Consider the following 10,318-nt stretch of genomic DNA (forward strand, 5'->3'; position numbering starts at 1 on the left):
CCTCTAGTAATATATTTACTGAGAAAAATGGTGACGTGTTCAATACTTATTTTACCCGCTGTATATACAAAATCACAGATTTTAGGACAACCATATCTCACCATGCTATTTTCATTGCTGTTGTTGTGGTGTAAGTCAGGACGAGTTTGTAACTGGAAGTTCCTGAGGCCCGGTATCTCTCCTCGACGAATGGCTATACCCACTGTGCCACCCAGGTACGGCATGAGGTGGGGGGTCTGAAGCACAGCAGCTGTGGTCCACGCTTCACTCGCCAACCACTGCAGGCCTGTCACATTCTGCCTCACCACCTGGTTAGATTTTGAATGTGTCCCCAGATTATTTTTTCACACAGCAGAACACAAGTAACTGATGAATTTTACAACTTATTTCTTGCTTTTCACAGTCAAAATCTCTCTTTGACAATAAAACATTGTTCATAGGTGCTCATCGCTCTGTATTTTTTCTTAGTCTATCTAATCAAGCAACATAATCTTACTGTTTAAAAAACATTATACTACTTTTTTAATACCCACCTCTTCCATGAGGTTAATAGTCAGACTCTCGTGTGCAAACACAATGACCACTCGAGCTGTGGATTGCTTCATTGTGTCCACAATCCTTTTCAGTTCAATTAAGTCKTTCTCCCAGGGCAAAACCTCTACWTAGGCCAGACAYCCATCACCAGACAGACTCRGATCAGACTGGAAGGCTTGAGCAGCGTGGAGACCATAGTCATCATCACTGATCAACAACCCAGCCCAAGTCCAGCCGAAGTGTTTCTGAATCATAGCTCGGACCTGAGTTCATTGAGACAGGAGGCAAAAAGTGAAAAATCTACTTAACTGGAAAACTATTGGAGTTATTTTCTGCAAGAAACATAAAGGGAACATATGTATTTTTATGTTAACACTGTCTATTTTTTCAACACAATTTTTTTTACCTGAAAAGCATCACTTGGAATTGTTCTAAAGAAGGATGGAAACGTCTGACGGTCACTGAGGCACGAACATGTGGCAAAATAACTCACCTGAGCAATAAACAAGCTTTACAGAAATGCTAAAAAATTGACCAGCTTTTAAGATTCATGTTAGTGAGCTTTAGAGATGAAAAAAAAGAAGATTGATGTTGGGTGGTGGAGCAGAAAACTTACCATGGGTACTAGGTACAAAGCTACAACAGTGGMGATGGCAACTGTACGAGTAGAAGAAGAATCCCCCACCATTGCTATGACCGGAGGGATCTATACACAACTCTAATCTATTATCATTTCCTCCTCTTGACCACTGATTAATGCCAGGGCTGCACGAAATCCGATTCCCAGAGTGAGACAGTTATTGTACATACTGAACCCCAGAGTCACATTGGGCAGCAGCTTGGAACTTCTGTTGATCTCATCGATAGCAAAGGCCGTKGTCTGAGTCTGTCTGAATCCTAAAACATCAAAACTAACACAAACAATACAAAATTATTACTATTAAATCAACAAGATTCACAATTTATGAAAACAGAAATAAATTGCAAAAGACGAGTTGTTTCCTTTACAAAGTCCCTGTTTAACTCACCCATAACAGGTAAGCTATTCTGGCTCCAAGTTAAAAGACAGGGCGGGAAAAACAGAGAAGAAATGAACTTGAAACAGTCCCCCCAGCATCACATCTCCAGTTTTATGCATCCCATTTAGATGAAACTTTCCCTGCAACAGACGAACGGTTTCAGATGAATGTGCTGACAAAAAGGCTTGAGCCCATTTTAAAGCCTTCCCTTTGAGAGATGTGACGATATAGGATATTTGAGCAGAGTGGTTGGGAAACAGAGAAGGGGAGCGTGAAAATGCCAGTCTGCATTGTAACAAAAAAACCCCACACTGATCTACTTTACCATCAAAAAATTCAGATGGTCTGAGTTCAGGTTCTCGGGGGGGAAAAAACTGGAGTGGGTGTCACGGGAGCTGGAGAAGGAACTGGTTGGGACGGAGCCATTTTGTTAAGTTGAGAACCTATGGATAAAAGGTTCTGAGATACTTGGTTAAGTATGGTAATAGTTTCACGATGTGATTGAAATAACTGATTTAACATAAGATCATGTTTACTGAGTTTATCCTCTTGGGCTAGAAATGTGTCGGGCGTCTGATTGTCCCCAGTATTGCTCACTAACATGTTGTTTGGCTGAAACATACTATCAGGATAGCAGGAGAGTCACGTGAGCAATTGCTGAGAGACAAACTGAGGCTGAGACTGAGATACAAAAAAATATATGATTTATTTTAAAACAGGAAGGCGGGAGCAGGGGAAGGGGTGGGACCTGAAAAACGGAGGGTTGCAGAGATGAGTAAATAGGTAGTTGAATCCAAATATAACAAGCTGACTTTCTGCTTACTGGTGAGGACTTTAGACGAAGCACAGGAGAGTGGATCAGTTCCAGGGTGGATATTTACAGGTGAGTATATTTACAAGTTCGTTGGAGGCGGGATGGCAGCGCAAGGACAGGTGAGTGGCTCGTGGACAGGCAGGCCGAGTAACTGGGAATCCAAGGATTTTCCAAAGCGTTTCTTTAAAACATGGAAACAAGTAGGCAAAGAGAAAACACGAAGTTGATTTAAACAAGACTCAGAGAGATGCTCAAAGGCTGAGATCATACCCAAACTGGTTTGATGTTTCAGCGACGAGTTGATCCTCAGGCCTTCCTTATAAAGCCAGTCGCTGATGAGCCAGTTCATTGCAGGTGAGTCCAATCAGCGTTGCCCGGGTGACAGGAGAGGCATGAGGTGAAAATCACCAAATGCCTCACTTTCTCCCTCCCGCGGCGAGGTGGACACACTCTCCTTGAAGTCTGACATTCTTGGCGCTATAAAAACCGATTTCACAGCTGTGATCAAATCCGAAAAAAAAGCGGCTTTGGCTGAAGAATTTATTCTTATTAAAGGAGAGCTACAAGCGGTAAGAGCGGAAGTGGCTAACGGCACAATGCTACTCCGTGTCGACCTGGACCACCTTAAGCAGAGCGTCAAAGAGGTGGAGGATGGCTTGTTAACCTAGTCCGATGAGGTTATTACTCTACACACCACCATCTTGGAACTGAAAGAAAAAGTCGATGGGCTCAAAAAGAAGTGTGACGATGTGGAAGGGCGCATGAGAAGGTGCAATGTGCGGATTATTGGAGTTCCTGAGACGCCAGAATCCAGCTCCACTTCAGCAGTGGCTAAACTGCTAGCAGATGTTCTAGAGATGGAAAAAGTGCCACTGGTTGACCGAGCACATCACTCTCCAGGTGGGAACAAGTCAGGCGATAAGCCGCGGGTTATTGTTGTTAAGCTGCACTATTATCAAGAATGTGTGGAAATATTGCATTGGGCGCGGAGCTGCGGCCATCTTCGTTTTAAGGAGGTACTGATTATTATCACATCTGACTACACGGCGGCTGTGGCCAGGGCTCGACCGGAGGTGAAGAGGCTTCTTCACAACCGACGATATGTCCGCTATGTCTTGCTTTTTCCTGCATGGCTTCGCATCTCTCATGGGGAGGAAAACAAGGAGTTCCTGGATGCCAATAAAGCAATGGACTACATTAAAAAGAAAATCATCTCAGTGATGGAAAACGAGGACCGGCGTTGACCGCAGGTCCAACTCTCATTGATCCATTATGACTGTCAGGTTGTAATGAACCTTCCAACTTTATGTCCTGCGCTATATCTTGATTTAATTTTAGACTTTATTCCGAGGGACAACATTACTCTTTTTGTTCTATGTATGAGAGTTTCACAAGGGGTCTGTCCAGATCTTGGTTAGTGATTTATTTATCAGTGCAGCAATGAGCATAAACAGTAATATAACTTTAAAGTAAGGGAACCCCTTTCTTTTATTATTTTGTTACTGTTATTTAGTTGTGGCGGGAGTCCAGGCAGGGAGTTGTCCCCCAGTATAAGCACAAATGTGTGGATTTTTTGTTTGTTGGGTTCGCCGTGTTTTTTTTAGGAGAAAGGGGTGGGGCTATACAGAATCTATTTGTTTTGAGAATGCCTTTTTCAGGTTTTTTTGTGATGGTTTGTGGATATTGTACTACAGTCCGATTGACCATACATGAGCAGTTCTAATATTAACAGGTTCATCAACAGTCACCCAGTTAACTGTGTGAGTTGGAATGTGAAATCCCTTAATGGTCCAGTGAAATTTAGGAAAGTTATGACACATTTAAGACAACTTGATGCTAATATTACTTTTTTTGCAGGAGACCCACTTGCGTAACGCAGACAGTGCAAATCTAAGCAGGCGCTGGTCTGGTCAGGTGTTTYAGTCTAATTTCCAATCTAAATCAAGAGGGGTAGCCATCTTAGTTAGTAAACAGGTGCAATTTACGGCATCCAGTGTTAAAACGGACGCTGCTGGACGTTATGTTATCGTGGTGGGAAAACTATATAAACTTCCTGTCATTTTGGTCTCGGTATATGCTCCAAATTGGGATGACCAAACATTTTTTAATACGCTTTTTTCAAATTTACCTAACATTTCAACACATAATCTCATAATTGGGGGAGATGTGAGCTGTGTGCTTTCATCCCTCGATCGTAGTACAGTGGGGAGGATCTCTCTTTCTAAATCGCCCCAGTCGATTAATTCATTTATTAACACTTATGGAGTGGTTGACGTGTGGCGTTTTCGAAATCCGACCCTGAGATGGTATTCGTTCTTTTCCCCTATTCATAAGAGCTATTCACGGATTGACTACTTTCTCCTCGATAAACGGATTTTACCTTTAGTGAATGAATGTGATTATGGAGCGATAGTCATTTCTGATCACAGTCCGCTCATAATGAAACTGAACATTCCTTTTACACAATAGGTCTATCGTCCTTGGCGACTGAATTCGACACTTTTATCAGACGAAGACCTAGTTGATATGCTTGCTTCCGAAATTAAGTTTTTTATTGATGTTAATCGGACTCCTGGGACGCCACTCAGCACTGTTTGGGAGTCATCAAAGGCTTACCTGAGAGGTCAAATAATTTCTTACTGTGCAAATAAAAAGAAAAAAAATCGAATGGCTAAAATCGCTAACATATCAGATTTTAAAATTAGACAGGGAATGCTGCCTTGCTTTTACACAAGACTCACTTAAGAAATGTACATTACTTCAAACAGAGTTTAACATCTTATCTACAAACAGGCCGAATATTTAATTTCCAAATCTAGGTATGGCTATTATGAGCATTGTGAGAGGGCTGGACACCTTCTTGCACAGCAGCTACAGCAGCGCTCAGCTAAAAAGGATATCTCAGCAATAAATGATAAGCATGGTGTAAAATGTTGTGAGAATGCAGGAATCAATCTGTGTTTCAGCAAATTTTACCAATCTCTGTATACCTCCGAAGCCTGACCTAACCCTACTGAATTGGACGATTTTTTTTAAATATAAAAATCCCTTCACTAAGTTCTGAACCATCTAACGAGTTGGAAAGAGATTTCTTTTCAGCTGAGATAAACTCTGCAATTAAAAACGTGCAAAATGGAAAATCTCCAGGACCAGATGGTTTCCCGGCAGAATTCTTTAAGAAATTTTCGGATCTACTTTCTCCTCTGTTGTTATCAGTTTTTGAGGAACCCTTAGCTACACAATTATTGCCACTGTCTATGCATCAGGCGGTGATTTCCTTGCTTTTAAAGAAGGATAAAGACCCCTTGAGCTGCAGTTCATATCGCCCAATATCGTTTTTAAATACTGATGTAAAAATTCTTAAAAAGATGTTGGCAAAACGAGTTGAACAGATTATCCCCACAATTGTTTCACCTGACTAGACCGGTTTTATTGAAAATCGTCAATCCTTCTTTAATATCAGGCGGTTGTTTAATGTGCTGTATACTTCTGCTCCACCTGGTCACAATTGCAATGAAATTTTAATCTCGCTGGACGCAGAGAAAGCGTTTCACCGGGTGGAGTGGAACTATCTTTTTAAGACCTTGGAGATGTTTAACTTCGGTCCTAAATTTATTTCATGGGTGAAGCTGATATGTACCTTGCCAATGGCAGCAGTATGCACTAACAGTAATCTATCCAGCTATTTTGAATTTGAACTTGGTACTAGGCAGGGGTGCCCACTCTCGCCACTCTTATTCGCAATCTCGATTGAACCACTTGCAGTGGCTTTACAGAACAACCCTAAGATTAAAGGTATCAATCCGTTTGGCAATGAACATAAAGTTTCCTTATACGCTGATGATACTCTTCTTTATATTTCAGATCTCTTGTCTAGTGTTACTGAGTTACTTCTTTTACTTCAAAAGCTTGGAAACATATCTGGTTATAAGGTTAACCTTCAAAAAGTGAATTGATGCCTGTGACCCCAATAGAAAAGCAGCACATGGGTCCAGTTCCTTTTAAAATTAGCTCTGCCAAATTTAAATACCTTGGTATTTGGAKTACTCACAGTCACAAAGATCTTTATACAGCAAACTTTCTGCCTCTCCTGGTGAACCTTAAGAAGGACATCGCTACATGTGCATCCCTGCCTTTATCCCTAGGGGGTAGAATCAATGTGATCAAAATGACAATATTGCCCAAATTACTTTATCTATTCCAGAGTATGCCAGTGTTCCTCACCAGGACATTCTTTACAAATTTAAATAGTGAATTGTCATCCTTTATCTGGAATAAAAAGCATCCACGGATAAGCAGTGAGATGTTGCAGTTACCCCATGGTCTTGGTGGCCTGTCACTCCTCAACTTTTTATATTACTACTGGGTGGCCAACATTAGAGCCGTACTGTACTGGTTCAGAGAGGACAATCCTGTTCCTGCTTGGGTAATTCTAGAGAGGAAATCAGTTATGGCGAGCTCTCTCTCTGCTTTACTTTGCTCCCAGTTACTGTTTAATCAACCAATCTCAATTTTGTATTTCTAATCTGGTTGTAACTCACACAATAAAAATCTGGAAACCTGGAGTACTGGACTGGTTTGACCCGGGACACATGGAACGTAGGGTGGATCTTCATGGAGCTGGGAAGTCTCAACTTGACAGCCACCGGGTTTACCACCTTGGAGATGGGAAAGGGGCAGATGAACCGAGTTGCTAACTTTCTGCAGTCTACACACAGAGGAAGGTCCTTGGTGGACAGCCAAACCTTTTGACCTTCCTGGTAGTTGGGTGCAGGGATTTTGTGATGGTTGGCTGCCCACTTGCAGATTGCTGAGGACTTCAGAAGTTGGACTCGAGCCTTGGTCCAAACTACAACACCTCTGGACGGCTTGGTATGCTGATGGGACTATGGCAGCCCGGTCTTGGGTGGCAAACACCGGCGGCTGATATCAATACAGGACATAGAAGGGGGACAGACCAGTGGCGGTGGAGGCGATGGAGTTCATGGCGTGTTCTACAATGGGGAGATGTTCTGCCCATTTCGTGCCATCATCACCACACAGGATGCACAGACGGGTCTCCATTTCTTGGTTGGCACGCTCCATTTGGCCATCAGTCTGGGGGTGGAAACCTGAAGACAAACTTAGTTCAATGCCCAGGGTTTTACAGAATTCTGTCCAAAACTTGGGGATGAACTGAGGGCCACTGTCAGACACAATGTTCTTAGGAATGCCGTGTAACCTGAAAACTTCTTGTAGCATGATTGTGCTTAGTTCTTTAGCTGAGGGTAGCTTCTCCAGGGCTACTAAGTGAACCATTTTAGTAAATCTGCCTACCATGAAAAGAATGACAGACTTACCCCCAGTCGGTGGCAGACCAGTGATGAAGTCCATGGCGATATGGGACCAGGGACGTGAAGGTATGGGAAGCGGCCTCAGGAGACCCGCTGGAGGTCGGCGAGAGGGTTTGGCTAGGGAGCATTGGGTGCAAGACCCAACAAAATCGCTAACGTCCGTTTGCAAAGAACCCCACCAGAACTGAGACTTGACTATACCTATTGTCTTACCAATGCCCGGATGGCAAAACAGTGGAGATGCATGAGAAAAGGTGAGTACCTTAGACACAAGATGATCTGGTACATAGAGTAGGCCATCCGGGCATTCACTTGGTGGTGGATGGTTCAGGTGGGCCTCCCTGACCTCCCTCTCGACCTGTGTGATGGCAAGACTGACCTTCTCCGGAAGGATGAATCCATTGGGAGCACTGGTCTGTTTCTTCTCGAAGATCCGGGAAAGAGAGTCTGGCTTGACATTCTTGGTCCCGGGTTTGTATGACAGGGAGAAATTAAAATGGCCAAAAAACAGGGCCCACCTGGCCTGATGAGGGTTGAGCCTCTTAGCTGATGTAGGTACTCCAAATTCTTGTGATCAGTCAGGACGATGAAAGGATGATCAGCCCCCTCCAACCAGTGGCGCCATTCCTCCAATGTCATCTTGACTGCTAGGAGCTTGCAGTCTCCTACATCATAATTGCGCTCTGCTGGGGAAAGTGACTTGGAATACACGTCACATGGGTGAACCCTGTTATCGTTGGCATGTTGACTGGGAACAGCACCTAACCCTGTATCAGAAGCATCAACTTCAACAATGAACTGTTTACTAGTGTCTGGAAATCTTAAAATAGGTGCTGTGGTGAATGAGGTCTTTAGTTTTAAAAAGGCCTGGTTAGCCCCCTCATTCCATTTAAAGGGGTTTTTGATGGAAGTAAGAGCATGAAGTGGTGAAGACACAGAACTGTAATTACGAATAAACTTTCTGTAAAAGTTAGCGAAACCGAGGAAGCGTTGAAGCTGCTTACGTGACAGAGGAGTGGGCCAGTCCAACACAGCTGATACTTTGGAGGAATCCATAGAAATCTGGTCAGGACTGATGTTAAAGCCAAGGAAGGTGGTACTGGTGGTATGAAACTCACACTTCTCTGCTTTAACGTACAGGTTGTTCTGGAGAAGGCAAAGTAAGACAGCATGGACGTGTTGAATGTGTGAATCCAAATCTTTTGAAAAGATGAGAATATCATCAAGGTAAACAAATACATTAATGTTAATGAAATCTCTAAGGACATCATTAACCAGTGCCTGGAAGACTGCAGGGGCATTAGTCAGACCAAAGGGCATTACAAGGTACTCGTTTTGACCGGAAGGGGTATTGAAGGCAGTCTGCCACTCATCCCCCTCTCGGATTCTTACCAAGTGGTATGTATTACGGAGGTCCAACTTGGTGAAGATCTTAGCTCCCTGAATAAGATCAAATGCAGAAGTCATTAGAGGCAAAGGATACTTGTTCTTAATTGTAATGTCATTTAAACCACGATAATCTATACATGGGTGAAGTGATCCATCTTTCTTCCCTACAAAAAAGAAGCCTGCACCTGTAGGAGAGGAAGATGGACGAATGATACCTACATTAAGGGACTTTGAGATATACTTGTGCATGGCCTCATTTTCAGGTTGTGACAAAGGGTATAGATGGCCTCTTGGAGGAGTGGTACTAGGTAGCAGGTCAATAGCGCAGTCGTAAGGTCTGTGCAGAGGAAGTGATGTAGCCTTGGATTTACTAAAAACATGCTCTAGGTCGTGATAAAAATGGGGGACATGAGACAAGTCGGGAGAGACCTCCTTTATTTTTTCTGGAATTGATTGACTAATAGCAGATTGTAAACAATTCAACAGACACTGGTCAGACCAACCCAAAAAGTTGCTGCTCCTCCAATCGATGTGGGGGTTATGTTTATGTAGCCAAGTGGAATCTAAAACAATGGGTAGGTCTGGTGAATTAATGGTCAGAAACCTGAAGGTCTCCATTAAATGCCTCAGGAGGGGTGAGTCTGGGCTCACTGAAAGCCATTACTGCAGGATGTGATGAGTTTGGTAGTCCAGAAGTTGGCGCAAGAGGATAACTCGTGAAATCAGACTTGGGTGAGTAATTGTAAAATATTTCTAGTTTTAATTCAAAGTGCTCAGAACAGATCCTAGCTTGCTTTTCTGGTGTTGGCGTCAAACTCTTAGTGGTCAGTTTTAATGTAATGATTGGGGAAATGAGTTTCACTGAGATGCCAAACACCAAAGCAGTTTTAAATGTTTTATTTAAAAACAGGAAGCTGGATCCGGAAGCACATGTCAAGGGGACCAGGAGCTCTAAACAAGAGAGGAAAAGGTTAGTKGCTRGATTAAACAGAGGGACGGATCTAGCATAAAACTGAGCCACTAACCTTTTAAGAGAACGCTTGGTCCTGAGCAAACTCTTGAGTGACGTGGAAAGCATTGGGTGGTGTCCAGTGACACTTCCGTGTTTGGAGAGAAACCTCCGATGGGACTTAAAGGTCCAGGGGTAATCTTGGGACAGGCGGGGGTCATACACAGGCAGACTGAGAGCAAAACCAGGTTAGAAGGAGCAGACTTATCTCGTGGTTGGA

Source organism: Austrofundulus limnaeus, unplaced genomic scaffold, assembly GCF_001266775.1.
Source record: "Austrofundulus limnaeus strain Quisiro unplaced genomic scaffold, Austrofundulus_limnaeus-1.0 Scaffold761, whole genome shotgun sequence".
Taxonomy (NCBI): Eukaryota; Metazoa; Chordata; class Actinopteri; order Cyprinodontiformes; family Rivulidae; genus Austrofundulus; species Austrofundulus limnaeus.